This window comes from Rhinolophus hipposideros, assembly GCF_964194185.1.
Source record: "Rhinolophus hipposideros genome assembly, chromosome: 2".
In the NCBI taxonomy this organism is placed as follows: domain Eukaryota; kingdom Metazoa; phylum Chordata; class Mammalia; order Chiroptera; family Rhinolophidae; genus Rhinolophus; species Rhinolophus hipposideros.
The window spans coordinates 47,369,645-47,385,620 of NC_138048.1; the positions used below are offsets into that span (position 1 = coordinate 47,369,645).

At 34.6% G+C, this 15,976-nt stretch overlaps 1 protein-coding gene across 6 annotated transcripts in view; it reads left to right on the forward strand.

The window, feature by feature from the left end:
- Positions 1-15,976, forward strand: part of STXBP5L (syntaxin binding protein 5L) — a 252,481-nt gene that overhangs the window by 81,436 nt on the left and 155,069 nt on the right. The gene's annotated exons all lie outside the window — the stretch shown is intronic.

The window sequence follows — 15,976 nt, forward strand, 5'->3', positions numbered from 1 at the left end:
CATCTATAGCACAGTTCATAGCATTTAATGTAATTTAAAATTAAAATATGTTGAATGAATGAATGAGCAAATAAATGAATGAATGAATTATTCACACTAATAATGGTCCCAAGTTAAATATTTAGTTTTACCTAGAACTAAAGTTGATATTTAATTCTAAAATTTCAAATAAGGCATGTAACATGTGGAACAATTTTAATTTTCAAATATTCTATCCTTGAACTTAACAATATGAATATCAGTATCATTAACCATTGGCCTCTGCTATTCAGTTTTGGTAATGATAAATAACAATATTAAATAATCATAAATTAGCCAATCTTGATTTTATAAGTAGGTAATAATATAGAAAATGTTCTAAGATTATTAAGAAATAATCCTATTCATATTGACTATTCATACTTTTCTTTTGATGATGAGAATACAAAGTTGTTAACATGGAAAGATCTAAAGTGTCACTTTCACTGAAATAATGTCACTTCAAGTATATCATTTTTGCTAAGTACTGTAGAAAACACTTCAATAAATTATGTAGTATAGGTTTGGTTCTTTGTTTATTTTTAAATGATGGAAACTGAATTAGTCTAATAGATTTAGAACTCAAAAGCCAAGTCCACTTGATGGCAATAGGAAGAACATTAGATTTCTTCAAATTGATCCACAAAAACAGTGTGATTCCAGTCAGATATTATCAGAATTTATTTTTAAAAAGCTCACAAGCTGATTCTAAAATTCATAAGAAAAAGAAAATGTTTAAGAACAGCCAACACATTTTGGAAAAAGAATTATGTTGTGATATTGGTACAGGGGTATACTAGAAGACCAATAGATCTAAATAGATATTCCAGAAAAGGTTTAGGCATTTGGACAAATTTTGTACATTTTAGAGAAGATGTTTTAGAATATGATAAACTGTTGAATAAATGGTGTTGGACAATTGGCGATTTATTTTGAATAAAATAGTGAGATCTAATACCATTCACAGAAATAAATTCCAGATAGAGAAAATACATAACTATCAAAATGTCAAAAATGACAACTCGGGAAGTTTTACAAGAAACTAGGAAATAGCTTGTTACTATGGCGTAGGGACATCCTTAGACAAGACTTAAAACCTAAAAATTAAGGAATATACCATAACAAGACAATCATAAGAGACAGGCAACAAGGTGGTACATATACAGCAGGCAAATAATGAACATGCAAAGTATGTTAAGAACTTGTATTAAATCCTTATATTTCATACTAGGAAATCAATAGTTAATGTCTTATTAAAAAATCAAGAAGTGGCAATATAAATATATTTAGTAATATAGAAAGTAAGTGTACTAGAAAAGACAATTATAAGAGTATAAGTTGCTTGCTACCTTTTACCTCTAGAGAGCAGGGATTGGCAATGAGGAGGAAACAGCCTCACTAGTAATACTAGGGAAATGCAATATACTATTTTTCCCCCATCCTCCTGGCAAAAAGTTAAAATTTAAAAATATTAATAATATCAAATAATGGAAAAAGCATTGAAAAATTGCCACCTAGATACAGTAATAATAGGTACATATATCAGTATGGGCAATTTGGCATTGTCAACATTTAAAACATATATTTGTTATGACCTAGAAAATCCATTTCAGATATCTGTCCTCTTTATATGACCAAGGGATAAAATACTAAAAACAATCTAATGGTCTATTAATAGAAAATTGAATAAATGAATGCTGACATATCCATACCAAGGGATAAAATGCTTAAAAACAACCTAATGGTCTATTAATAGAAAATTGAATACATGAATGGTGACATATCCATACTGTGGAACGCTGTGCTGATATGGAAAGTTCTTTAAGCCATGTTTTTAAAAAAGAAAAGTTGCAGAACAATAAGTGTAGTGTAAAACCACTTGAATAATGCATTCATATATTTATTTACTTATATATTCAAATACCTAAGGAAAAATTCTGAAAGGATATGTACAAATCTGGGGAGGATACTGAAGATTGGAAGTGGGGAAATGGTCAAAGTTAGTCTTATTTACTTATACTGTGCAAATTTTTATGAAGGAATATAATGTGTGATAATTATATAATTAAAATTGGAGAAGAATGCAAAATAAATTAGTATTAAAGTCAGAAGACCATGTGTTTAAATATGGCTCTCCTACTTATTAGTATATATTCTAGAATAAATCACTTGACTTCTTGTAGATTGGTTTTTCCATCCAGTAGCCTTGTATCATAAAGAAGTTTTTTATTTTAATTGTATTCATTTTTATCAGTCTTTTAATTTGATACCTGCATTTTGTTCCTTATTCAGTAAATCTTTCCCTTCCTGAGGGAAAATATAATCCCGTTTCTTTCTATCAGTTTTAAGTCTTTCCATTTTACAATTAGATTTTAGTCTGTATATGTAATTTATTTTATGTTGATTTGAGGTAAGGGTATACTTTTATATTTACGTATAACTAATTCACTTATCCAATAGTCAATTCAGTTTCCACTGATGTATGAGGATATCTCACTTGTGTGTACTTCCCATATTTGGATGGGTCTTTTTCTGGGCTTTTTACAGTGTTGAACTAATATATTTATTATTTTACTAACAGCACACTTTAATAACTTTACAAGATATCCTGTTATCTGGTAGGCCCCCTTTTTCTCCCTCCCCTATCTTGGCTTTTTCTGACCATTCTACTATATGAATTTTAGAATCAGTTTAACAAGCTCTGTGTTAATCCCTGTTGGGATTTTGTTTGAAACTTGGATATGCTGATTAGAGAAAATTTACATCGTTAAGATATGAGTGTTCCATCTGTAAACATGATATATTTATTTTGGCTTTCTTTTATGTCTTTATATGTAACTTTATAACTTTTCTCACAAAAGTCTTACATATCTTTTGTTGACTTAATTCTAAGTACCTTATAGATATTATTGCTGTGTATTTTTTAAATCAATTTCATAATTGATTTTTAGTGTATGAAATCTTGCTGATTTTTGTTATTTTGTATTCTGAATGGTTTGTTTTTAACAGCTGTCCTTAGATTATCTGGAATATTCTCTATATAAAAGCATAGCAAATATAGACAAATTTTGTTTCTTCATTTCCAATATTTATAGTTTTTTATGTATGTGTTTTGTTGCATAAGAACTCAGTGCAATGTTGAATATAAGTGGTATTAATTAATTAAGCACAAAGGAAATGCCTCCAAGGTTTCAACATTAAGTAAGATGTTTGCTTCAAGTCTTTGGTTGATTTTGGTTTTTAAGACGTTAAAAAGTTTCCACCTATTTCCAATATTCTGAGTTTTAAATTATGGATGGTACTGAATGCTATTCCATATGCATCAAGATGTGTTTTGTGCTGGTCTCAGCCTATTGTGGAGCTGCAATGGGTTAGAAATACCTGGGGGCAATCACTGGGGTGCAAGGTGAGCTCCGTAGACATTGCACCTTTTGAAGCCAATGTTATGGCTGGACTGGCCCTTGTGGGTATTGTTATGGTTGCAAGATGTACCTCAGCAACACCAGGGAGCTTTTAAAAACCAGGTTTATTATTCAGGTCCCGGAGGGTACAGGGTATGCCTGGGGCCACAAAGTGAGGTCATGTGTCCAGACAGAGAACATGCTTGCAGGCCTGGGGTTCCGCCGTTCTTGGGGTTGAGGGTGGGGCGCCTGTGATTAGTAGGTTTACTCTTTATTGGTGAATTTAAAACATAAGAGCAGTAATTAAAGTGCAGAAAAGGGAAAGCTAGCCATCAGTCAAATAGTCAGTTATCTAAATCAATCAGGGCTTTCTAAAAACAAGGGATTTAATTTAGTCCTGTAGCTGTCAATGTGTTTATTTGAGATGGATATCTTCAAAGTGATTGCCTCAGCACTTAAAAATTTACCAGGCATTTACAATACGATAAAAAAAAAAAAGCTGTCAGGCTCTAATATTACAAGATGATTATTTCTTAAGTTTTTATTTTGTTGAAATATGTTAACATTTTTGCATTTCTGGGATAATTCAACTGGGAAGGGGAAAACTTCCACAGAGGCTTGTTGGTGAAATGAAAGAAGGTACAAATTGCTGATATTAAGGTTCCTACTGAAACAAGACTGTATTATAGAATCAGAAAATAGATCATCCTCTCCCTAAGATAACATTTACTAAAGAAACTGTACGTTAATTTCCAACTGGAAGAGGGTGCTCTTGAATTGAGAGATGTTTGTATTGGATATAGTATTGTGTATGTCTCCCCAGATTCTCTCAGTATTGCTTGTCTCCTGAACTCTTGGCTGTTTGTTTCACCTCAGTTTTGGCAGGATTAATCAACCTCAGGCAGTACTACTTCCTGAAGTTGACTGGCTATGCCCAGAGCCTCTGGCTCCATCCTTTAACTCTGGATTCAGATAATGTGCCATACTATAAGGCATGAGATCTTGCTTCCCTAACAGCTGCCACAGGGGTCAAATGACACAACTCTGAAGTGAAGGGGAGCTTAACTTCTCATTGAGAAAACCTTGACACATATTAGACAAGACACATGAAATAATTTCTCCTTCTCTCCCTCCCTATGGTTAGGCTATTCTGAATCATGGTTTTTCCACATAAACTGTTAGACATCCTGCAATTCCCAGCAGATACACTTGCGAAGTAATTAGCACACACTCCACTGCTTCTCTCCATGAAATAGTGGTTAGTGTGATAATGAATCACCTTATTTTTATTTACTGTGTTTCCCCGAAAATAAAACCTAGCCAGACCATCAGCTCTAATGCGTCTTTTGGAGCAAAAGTTCATATTAGACCCAGTATTATATTATATGTTATGTGATGTTATGTGATGTTATGTTATGTTATGTTATGTTATGTTATGTTATGTTATGTTATGTTATGTTATGTTATCCCTGGTCTTATGTTGTGTTATATAAGACCCAGTCTTATATATAATATAAGACATATATTAAAATAAGGTTGGGTCTTATATTAATTTTTGCTCCAAAAGACACATTAGAGTTGATGGTCCAGCTAGGTCTTATTTTCGGGGAAACATGGTATTTACTTCACTTTTCCTTATTCTTGCAGCCCTGAAATTGCAGTTCTCAGTGAAACATTAGCATTTAAGCCTTACCTCACAGGGTTTTCTACAGAACCTTGGTTAAGACAATAGTTGTCAGAATTGTTCTAGATCAGCAATTGGAAACTACAGCCCATGGGACAAATCTGGCATGCTGCCTGTTTTTGTAAAATGTTTTATTGGAACAAAACCATGTTTATCCATTAACATATTATCTGTGGCTGCTTTCTTATGACAAGAGCAAGGCTGAGCAGTTGTGAAAGAACTATATGGCCTGCAAAGCCTAAAATATTTCTATCTATCCCTTTACATTAAAAATTTGTGTACATGTGTTCTAGATTGTAGACCCTCAGGATGGGATTTTGGAGTTTGATTGTCTTTTATCTAAAATCAAAGAACCCATTGAAGGTGCCAAGTGAAGTGGTATTAAACCTTATCATGCAGTGACATCACAGTTACTTGAACATTCTCCTATAAATAATTGGGATGAGGGCCTGATGGAAAGGTAAGACAATGAGAAATCATATACTTGTGGTGCTTAATTGATAAAAGACAATGATAATTATAACATAATGAAATAAAATAACTTCCTTTGGTGCCATTTATATTATTATCTATCCCAACATAAGTTATCAAAAATTTTGCAGTTTGAAACGATATAAATGTATTATCTTATAATTTTGTAAGCCATAGCCCAACATACTGTGTTTCCCCAAAAATAAGACCTAGCTGGATAATCAGCTCTAATGATTCTTTTAGGAGCAAAAATTAAGACCCAGTCTTATATTATATTATAAAAGACCTGGTCTTACAGTAAAATAAGACTGGAATATTATATTATATTATTTAAATTATATTATATTACATTATATTATACCCAGTCTTATATTATAGTAAAATAAGACCGGGTCTTATATTAATTTTTGCTCCAAAAGATGCATTAGAGTTGATTGTCTGGCTAGGTCTTATTTTTGGGGAAACATGGTAGGTCTCATTAGGCTAAAATCAAGACATTGGCAGGGTTGCATTCCTTTCTAGTAGCTCTAGAGGAAAACCTGTTTTATGGTCTTTTTCAGCTTTAATCGGCTATACACACAGTCCTAGGCTTGCAGCTTCCATCTTCAAAGACAGCAATATATCATCTCTTTGACCTTCTTCAGTCATCACATCTCTTTCTATCTAACCACTGCTGGGAATGGTTCTCCACTCTTAAGGACTTATAATTAGATTGGGCCCACCATGATAATCCAGGATACTCTCCACATCTCAACAAACCTTATATATCTGAAAAGCCTTTTTTTGTCATATAAGGTAACATATTGATAGGTTCTGAGGATTAGGGCATAGACATCTATTGGAGGCTATAATTTTGCCTTCCAAAGCACTGGAGACTGTGAAAATAAAACGTTCAACTCAGAACAGTTAATTACTACAGCTCTATGGAAGACTGTGCTAAAAATAGGCCAAGGATGTGTTTATAAGGAGAGTAAATGCATAATTTGATAGGTCTTGTTTGTTAAAGTCAAAGCGCTAATGAGGAGAGAGTATGACCTGGACACCTCGTATACTAGCTTCGTAGGGCTGCCATAACAAAATTCTATAAACTGGGTGACTTAAAACGACAGAAATTGATTGTTTCGCAGTTTGGAAGCCAGAAGTCCTCAGTCAAGGTCTTGGTCAGGCCATGCTCCCTCTGAAGGCTCTAGGAGAGAATCCTTCTGTGGGGACAGAGTCCCATAGAGCAGTTTCCAGGCTCTCAGCCTCACATGGAAATGTGATGGCTTGGGTAGTAGATGGCCATCCGTTGTAACTAGTTGGCCATTAGCTGTAACCAGTTAGCCATTGGCCACTGATATAACTGCCGTGGCTATGCTGGTTAGTTGGTTGGCAGAGAAGCAGAAGGCGGATTGCGGATCATGTGGCTCCTGCTTCCTGTGTCTCCAACCCAGCCGCCGGCGAGAATATAGTGGTATGACTCCCCTATCTATGGCTCTGTGGGTGTTCCTTTTTGACCTCACCATGTCCTGCGTTCTGGTGCGGGGAGCAGGAGCTGAGACCCCACATGACACCGTCCTTGCCTCTTCCACCTTCTGGTGGCTCCTTATAATTTTATTTGTGGCATCATAACTCCAGTTTTTTCCTCCGTGTTCACATAGCTTTCTTTTCTATGTCTCTATGTCTTCTCTTCTTTTATAAGGACACAGAGTTGGATTTAGGGCCCATCCTAAATCAAGGACAATTTCATCTCAAAATTGTTAACTAATTTCATCTGTAAAGACCTCATTTCCAAATAAGGACACATTCTGAGGTTCTGGGTAGACATAAATTGGGGGGACATTATTCAAACGCTACACATGGGGCAGGGAAACTTATGTAGATAAGCCTGAGGATATTATTAACTCCACCTCCTCCAATTTCCTCAAACCCTCTTGACCAGCAAAAGTACCTCTTTCACTGTTTCCATAAGTTTCCCTTTTCTAAGAGACTATGAAATGACCTCACCTGAGGTAGTTTTCTTGCCTGATGATGTTTATCCTCACAACACTGACCTCCAATCTCATTACCTCCAGGCCAATAATCAGAATCAGATCTCAGGTCTCACCGCAGCTTAACATAGCAGAATATTCCTCCAGGAAGAAATGGACTACATATGAAAAAAAGAGAATACCCCTCAGTATGTAGGAGTGCTTTTGTTTTTAAGGGTTTGAATTTGGGAGCTACATTTTATTTGCATGGGGTCACTCCACCGTGATTTGAGCTTTCATACTTCAAGGAGGACACCAGAATTTGATTCTACTCTTTTACTGGGGGTGACTCCTTGAAGTCTGGACTCAAAGAGCCATATAGCAAACAAAGATGCCAGAGCCTTTTGGTATGATATTAAAGAAGGGGTCAGAAGACAAGGAGATGGGAATGTTAAAACTGACATATTCTTTGTCCTGGAAACTTAACTCCTGACTGTGTTCCCTAGGAGGCTCCTAAGGACACTGTCTTCACCTAACCTAATAAAGAATGCTCTGGAAAGAAGAGTAACAGCATATTTGAGAAGTTTGGTAATGGTTGTCCTTGTTTGGCTTTCATTAACAGTAGGAGATGATGGCCGACAACCAGGCTGCATAATATCTATAAGGATTAACTCTCATGGATTGCTAGCAGTCAGATGGCAATACAGGTAGTTACCTGGCAATATTAACATAATTACCACAACAAGCAGCAAGACTGAGGTGGTAATGCAGAAATCTGTGGCAGTAGCTAATATATCATGAGCAAAATTATGTGGGCAGCTGACTGGTGTGTTGTTTGATTTTCATAATCAGAAAAAAAAATCAAGAACAGTTTGGCTCTTGGCATTGAACACCAAAATGAAAAATCACAATACCTCATCAGGTTTCCAGATGTAAATCAGCTCACAGACCTAGAGGCTATTGATTGGACGGGAGAGGCCAGTTGCCCTGAAGAAGGACCCTGAAATGCCCCCCATAAGTACATATAGTAATTATGAAAGCGTGCATGGTTTTTTGCAGGAATAACTGTTTACTTTCTCACCAGTGTTAGCTATAGGTTCAGGGCAGACATTGATACCAAAAGATCCAAAAAGCAATTGTGATCTTCTAGTTTGGTGTATGGTACTAGGTAACTACGTGATAAATGGAGTTTGGGCCCAGTGTATCTCATAGTAGATTCAATATGCAGACACACCAGTTGTTTCACATTCCAGTTGTATAATTTGTGCAGATGTGCTAAAAAGCTTGCTTGCTTAATCTTCATATTGGTTTCCTGACATTGGAATAAGAATGATTACAGTTGGAAGGGACAAATGAAAACTCCTGAGACTCTCTCCCTGCCAAGATTATAAACAAAAGCCAGGCAATATCCCTGGACGAGTAACAGAGATTAACACAGTTACCCTTAAATGATGCAATGGTAGTGGGCACTGATACACCTTTGTCGAATTTCATTATCTTCATTCTGCAAAAAACAACAGACTGAGCTTGTGGTTAGTAAACTCCTATAAAAATTAACCAACCGATAGCCCCAATTCCACATGCCTTGCTATTGATACTGTTACAGGTGCAGATTAACATAGCCCATGTCACTTGATAAACAATTATTGATTTAGTGAACTCAATATCCATCAGCAGGAAGGATCAAAAACAGCTTGTTTTTTATAGAAAGGGAGAGCAGTATAACTTTACAATCTTTTCCTGAGACTGTGTTATTTTTCTTTCTCTCTGTCAAAATATAGTCCTTAAGAACCTTGCTTATCTTGGCAGGATACGGCGTGTTCACTTTCTTTACTATATGGTACTAATTGGATATGGTGAGCAGAAGTGGCAAGTACCTATATAGTTCATAAGACTCATGTGTCGGGGTGGGAGGAAAATCCCCCAAAGATCCAGGACCTTGCCCTATATGTGATATGTGTTTTGAGTGTCTGATGGTCTGGGGTGTGTAAGGGCACCTCCTCTAAGGTAATGCACAAGCTTTTGTACTTCTCCTTACTAAGAAAGTGTCATATCACTTGGTGGGCCTTTTCGGATTTGGATAATAGTATATAATGCCCTTGAAATTACTGTTGCAGATTATTTTTTTAGGTTATCCAAAAGTCTGACAGTTTTTAATGGGGCCTAGAGAAAAAAAGAGCCCTTCAAGCTGCTTTGCAAGGTACTTCACCACTTGGTATCTGTAATCTAGTACATCTGATGGAGCTTAGTGTATCTAGTAGACAAGAATGCTCTATTGGAAAGCCCAATAAGAGAGTCACAACACTACGCTTCATTTTCACAGCAATTGCTAGCATGCTTACGTGCCCTGTAGCAACTGAACAACTAATCATGGGATACCAAATAACTGTAACCTGAGTTGCTCAGCATGAGTTAGATGTTATATTCTTTGAGTGGTGTGATTGAGGGAAGTGACAATCCATTTTACAATGGAAGGGGTAGTCACGAAATCAGCCTTGAGCTGCCCAAAAGGCATAACTAAATTAGGTAAATGAGAATCCCAGAATTTAAGCTGTTGCAACAATGCCTTCTTTCCAACCCACATACGAGGTCAGACAATTAAGTTCGTGAACTCATCCTAGCTAAAGTGCTACATACCTCATTGCTGAATATCACTATGGTCACCTCCGAAGTACTCCCCTTGGGAAGCTATGCACTGATGCCAACACCTATTCCACCCTTCAAAGCAATTTTGGAACCCTTTTTTGTGGAATGGCACTCAGAGCTGTCGTATTACCCTTGATGTCCTGAATGTCATCAAAATGTCTTCCTTCAATATTTCCTTTATCTTCAGGTAAAGAAAAAAGTCATTGGGGGCCAGATCAGATGAGTAGAGAGGGTGTTCCAATACAGGTATTTGTTTACTAGTTAAAAACCCTCACAGAGAATGCCGTGTGAGCTGGTGCATTGTTGTGATGCAAGAGCCATGACTTGTTGACGAAAAGTTCAGGTCATCTAACTTTATCATGCAGCCTTTTCAGCACTTCCAAATAGTAAACTTGGTTAACTGTTTGTCCAGTTGGTACAAATTCATAATGGATAATCCCTCTGATACCAAAAAAGGTTAGCAACATCGTTTTGACTCTTGATTTGGACTGACGAAACTTTTTTGGTCGTGGAGAACTGGCTGACCTCCATTGTGCACTTTGATGCTTTATTTCAGGGTCATATTGGTACACCCATATTTTATCACCAGTGATAACATGGCCCAAAACATCATCTTTCCTCTCCAAAAGGTCTTAGCAAACTTCAACTCTCCTTTGGTCCTCTTCAGGACCATTTTTGCACACACCTTCCTCATGCCAAGAGTTTCAGTTAAGATTTTCCTAACTGTTTCTCTATCGATGTTTACTTGGTCTGTTATGCTTCTCACAGTCAGCCAATGAGCTTGACGCACAATTCAACGGATTTTTGCAATGTTTTCCTCAGTTCTGCTCGTTATTGACTGCCCTGGCCTCTCTTCATCAGTGACGCATTATCTCCCCTCAGAAAAACATTTAATCCACTTGTACACAGCTGTTTTCTTCGTGGCATTATCTCCATAAACTTGGACTAACGTGTCTCTGATTTCAGTTCAACTCCTGCCAAGGTTAGCAAGAAATTTAATGTTTGTTTGTTGCTCTAATTGAAGTTCAGACATTCTCGTGAAAGCACACAAAAACAAGCAACAACAATAATGAGCGCCATTCAATAAGACACCACCACACATCAACATGAACACAGCTGTGAGACACTGATATACCAAGGTTATGAAACCTTACCGAGCTGCTTGTACAGTGCTGCCAATGTAAGTGCCCGGTGGAAAGTTTGTGAGCTTAATTGTCAGACCTCGTATGTCAAAACTTATGGAATATAGCTAAAGATGTTCTTAGAAGGAAATTTATATATTTTTATTGCATTTATTAAAAAGTGAAGAAAGGCTGAAAATCAATGATTTTAGTGTAAAGATTGAAAAACGGTGAATTAAACTAAAAAAACTAGAAGATAATAAAGATGGGATGATTTTATGTGTTGATATGATTGAGCCCTGGGGTGCCCAGATTTTGATCAAATATTATTCTGGGTATATCTGTGAGGGTGTTTTTAGATGAAATTAATGTTTAAATCAGTAGACCGAGTAAATCAGATGGCCCTCCCTAATGTGGGTAGGCCTCATCCAATCAATTTCCTCAATGGAACAAAAAGGCTGACCGTCCTCCAGGTATAGAGAACTCCTCCTGCCTGACTGCTTTTGAACTGGGACATCAGCTTTTCATGCCTTTGGACTTGATCTGAAACATCAGCTCTTCCTGGATCTTAAGCCTGTTGGACTTCAGATTGGAATTACACCATCAGTTCTCCTGGTTCTCAGGCCCTTGGACTCACACTGGAACTACATCAGTGGCTCTCTGGGTCTCCAGCTTGCCACTTCACAAGTAGATCTTGGGACTTGTTGGCCTCCATAATCATGTGAGCCAATTACTTATAATAAACTCTTTATACACACACACACACACACACACACACACACACACACTCACTCACTCATCCTATAGATTCTATTTCTCTGCAGAACTCTAACTAATATAAAAGATGAGAGCAGCAATTAAAAGAAATAGAAAACAAAAGAGTAGCACATTAACAAAAACAAAAGTTGAATTTGTAAAGAGTAATAAAACTGATACATCTCTGGCAAGTCTGATCAAGAATCAAAAAGAGAAGGCACAAAGGAACACAACCAATTTGTGCTTATCCCAGGAATATGAAGTTGTTTTAACTTTTGAAAATCAATCCATCTAACTTGCATATTAACAGAAATAGGAGAAAAATGTATGACAATAAAAAGATACATAAGCAGCAGCTGATAAAATCCAACTTCCCTTCATGATAAATAAAAATCTCTTCTTATATTAGGAAAAAAAGGAACTTCATTAATCTGAACTTTGTTAATTTATCCAAAATTATGACAGTATCCTCCTTAGTGGTGAATTAATGAAAGTTTTCGTGCTGCAATAAGAAATGAGGTAAAGATGCCAACCATGTGTATCTTCTATTTAACATTGTACAACTATTGACAGTATCAGTTGTTAAAGAAGATGAGAAGGAAATAGAGCTCTCATATGAGCTTGTAGAAATGAAAACTGATAGGTTGGTACAAAAGTAATTGCGGTTTAAAAGGTTAAAAATAACTGCAAAAACTATAATGACTTTTGCACTAACTTAAGACTTTGGAAAACTGCTTGGCAATATTGATTAAAGTTCATCATACTCTTACCCCGTGGGTAAGTATATACCTGACAGAAATGCCTATATGTGTTCACCAAAAGACATATACAAGTTTATTCATAGCAACGTATAACATCACCTGTAAAAGTGAATAAGTAAATTGTGATAGTGTCATACCCAAACAATGGAATTCTGTTACAGTAATGAAAATGAATGAAATGGCAACTAGACTTGAGGTGCTGATCCCTTTGTAGTGTATATAGTTGTCGAATTATACCTAAAAATTACATAATAAAATTTTTTTTTTTAAAAAAAGAGATAAAAAAGAAAGTGAAGGAACTTTCTATTGCTACAAATACCATGTTTAGAAATAGAAGCTGAACAGAAAAGAGTATATTATGTATAATTCAACTTATATAAAATTCAAAAACATATTACAGTAACCTATAATGTTAGACGTCAGGATAGTAGTTTCCTTTAGAGAAGAGGATAAGGATATTGACTGGGTAAAGGTGGGATATAGGTTTCTGAGTGTTTTGTATTGTTTTTCTTCTATTTCTTGTTTTTCTATTGTATTTCTTCACCTAGGTAGATGTTTCATGGCTATGTTCACTTCATCATAATTCATAAAAGACACAGCTATAATTTGTGTATCTTCTCTATGTATACTTCAATAAAATATTTCTTAGAAAATTAAACACCCATTCATGACAAAAGAAATTTATGTAAATAAATCAATTCAGACTTCTTTATATATATGTTAAAATATGTAGAATCCAGGACCTTTTTGAATGGGGAAACACTAGAGGCATTAGTACTAAAGTCAGGAAGAAAGTGAGGTTGCTCACTCCCTCCACTATTTTTAACACTATTGGATTTTTAGTAATGTGTTTAGACAAATACAAACAATTAAAGGAATAGAAATTGGAAACGAAGAAGTAAAATCGTCTCTATTTTTGGATTATATGACAATGTATCTGGAATAACTAAGAAAAGCAACTTTAAAATGAATACAAACAATAAAAGAATTTAGAGGATAGCATGCTAAATCCAACCATAGAAATAATACCCTTTTAAAAGACACAGTGAAGAGAAGATCCCATATAAAACAGCAACCAAAAATTCAAAATAATTAACTATAAGGTTAACAAGAAAATCTACATACGGAAGACTTTCAAACTTCCTGAAAAGATGTAAAAGTATACTTGTATAAGTGAAAGGCATTCTTTGCTCTTGGATATGATGACTCATTTTTTCTTCTATGTCCTGAAGTTTACTATTAAAAAAAAAAAAAATTCTAGGGTTAAACGCTTATATCACTAAACAAAAAATTTCCTTCTTTTTGTATGTATTTATAAAACTAAATTTATCTCTTGAAGATTCATCTATATCTCACAAGTTTCAATATGAAGATTTTTGTTCAGTTCTATTTCATATATTTTATTATGACTTCTTTACCATTAATTATTTAGAAGTATACTTTTTAGTTTACAAAATACTTTTGTCAGTGATATCTAATTTTATTTCGCTGTTGTTAAGGAACAGTATCTATGATTTGATTCTTTGGTATCTAATAGTAATTAATTTAACAGATATTTATCAGATACCTATTTTTAGTTACTGTTTCAGGTTCTGATGATTTAATAGTGAAGAAGTCACCCTACTTCTGTACCTTTATGGTACTTACATTCTATTATGGGAGATATATATATTTTTAAATACATATATGTATAATATATAATTATGTAAAAATATATAAACATATGATACATATTTGTAGTTTGGGTTATTGTTTTTTGGTATGGTTAGACATGATTGCAGAAGGATCTTGTTTTTGTCTTGATCCATCATGGTCACAGAGCGACCTTGTCTGATATCTACTGGGTATCAGGGGCTGCTTTTCTCTGTCCCAGTTCTCTAAGTGATTCTAATGTCTTTTTTCATACTTCTTGTATTATAATCTTGTATATTTATCTCAATAATTTATGACATTTGGAGTTTCAGTATTTTATATTTTGTGATCTACTGAGGCTATTGCTAGTAATATTTTACAACCTCCATCTTCCAGATGTTTGTTTTGAAAAAATATATTGGCATTTTAAAATCCTATTCTATTAAATGTTTGGACTCAAATTATGAAAGGTTGTATTATTCCTTTTCTTGCTTAAGTCAGACTTTCCGAACTTTGTAGATTTACAAATCTCGTTTCCATACACTCTATAGGATTTTTTTCCTCATACCTTATATAAGAATTGGTTTTATTGTTCACCATTTTCTCTGGAATGTAAAAAGAATTGATGTGAAATTAAAACACATCTTAGTATGGTATATATCACTTTATGTAAATATTTTTAAAGAAATATTCTTTAAATTTACACTTAATTTTGACTTTTTAACTTTAGCAAGTCATTATGCCACTTACTTTATAATTAAACTCAAATATTTTGTCAACTCAATTTTAAAATTTATTGTGTATGGTTTAATAACAAAACACTGGAGTATATGTTATAGCTTCAAAAATAGATTTACATTGCTTTCCTGACCTGGTATTTGAAATTTTGTTTATTTCCTGTTAAAATGACTAGCTTGTTTGTTATATTTTCTGTTCTGTTATAAAATGTTGAGATATGTAATTAGGTCTCATCCTAGTAGGATGCTATGTAGGAGTAGCTTACAACTACTACTATATTTTCTGTTTTACCACTGTCTTTTTGGCATTACTGAAACATTGCTTTGTGTAAGAATTTTCATCAGCGAAACACTACCAATGGATGTGTAGAAAGTTGTCTTAAGGAAAACCCATGGGAAATATCATTGTTTGAACATTAGCCTATTTTTATCCTCCCTGTTTTTTTCTAACCAATGAAAGATTATTTAATGAAACATAACTCAGAAACATATTATAGTAAAAATCATCATGGCTAGCTAGCTAGCTGATTGACTGGCTGTTGAATGTGATCTCATAATCGTCTGTTTTCAGATTCTTATACTTTAAAATGAAGGACATGTTTTAATTGTCTTATTTATTCATTTATAAACAGATATTAGCCATTTTTAATAACATGACTTTCTAGAATACTTTTGTGAACGTTTGAGGGTTCATAATTCTGAGTCTGAAATGCTGTTATAAGTCAAAGGAAAAATAGAATTTTATATAATGAAACTTGATGTCAAATTTGTGGCCACATTATTCAAGTACATAGGGCTGA